A 487-nucleotide genomic window follows, 5' to 3' on the forward strand; every position below is an offset into this window, starting at 1 on the left:
GAATTTTTCGCAATGTTTTGCATTTGTAGAACCAAATATGATGTCGTCCACATATATTTGAACAAGTAAGATGTCACCTTTATGCTTTTTGAGAAAGAGGGTTGTATCGATTGTACCTTTTTCGAAACCGTTGTTGATGAGAAAGGTAGATAGAGTTTCATACCAGGCCCTGGGTGCTTGCTTCAACCTATAGAGGGCTTTATCCAGAAAGTAGACATAGTCTGGATGGTTTGGATCTTCGAACCCAAGAGGCTGCTGCACGTAGAATCTTCTTGAAGTTTTTCGTTGAGGAAGGCATACTTGACATCCATCTGATAGACTTTAAAGCCTTTGTGAGCGGCATAGGCTAGGAACATTCTGATGGCTTCAAGTCTTGCAACGGGAGCGAATGTTTCATCATAATCAATCCCTTCTTCCTGGTGGTAGCCTTTGGCAACAAGCCTGGCTTTGTTCCTTATTACGATACCATCTTCGTCCTTCTTGTTCC

This window comes from Cynara cardunculus, unplaced genomic scaffold (genome assembly GCF_001531365.2).
Source record: "Cynara cardunculus var. scolymus isolate 2C unplaced genomic scaffold, CcrdV1 Un_Scaffold_2331, whole genome shotgun sequence".
Lineage (NCBI taxonomy): Eukaryota > Viridiplantae > Streptophyta > Magnoliopsida > Asterales > Asteraceae > Cynara > Cynara cardunculus.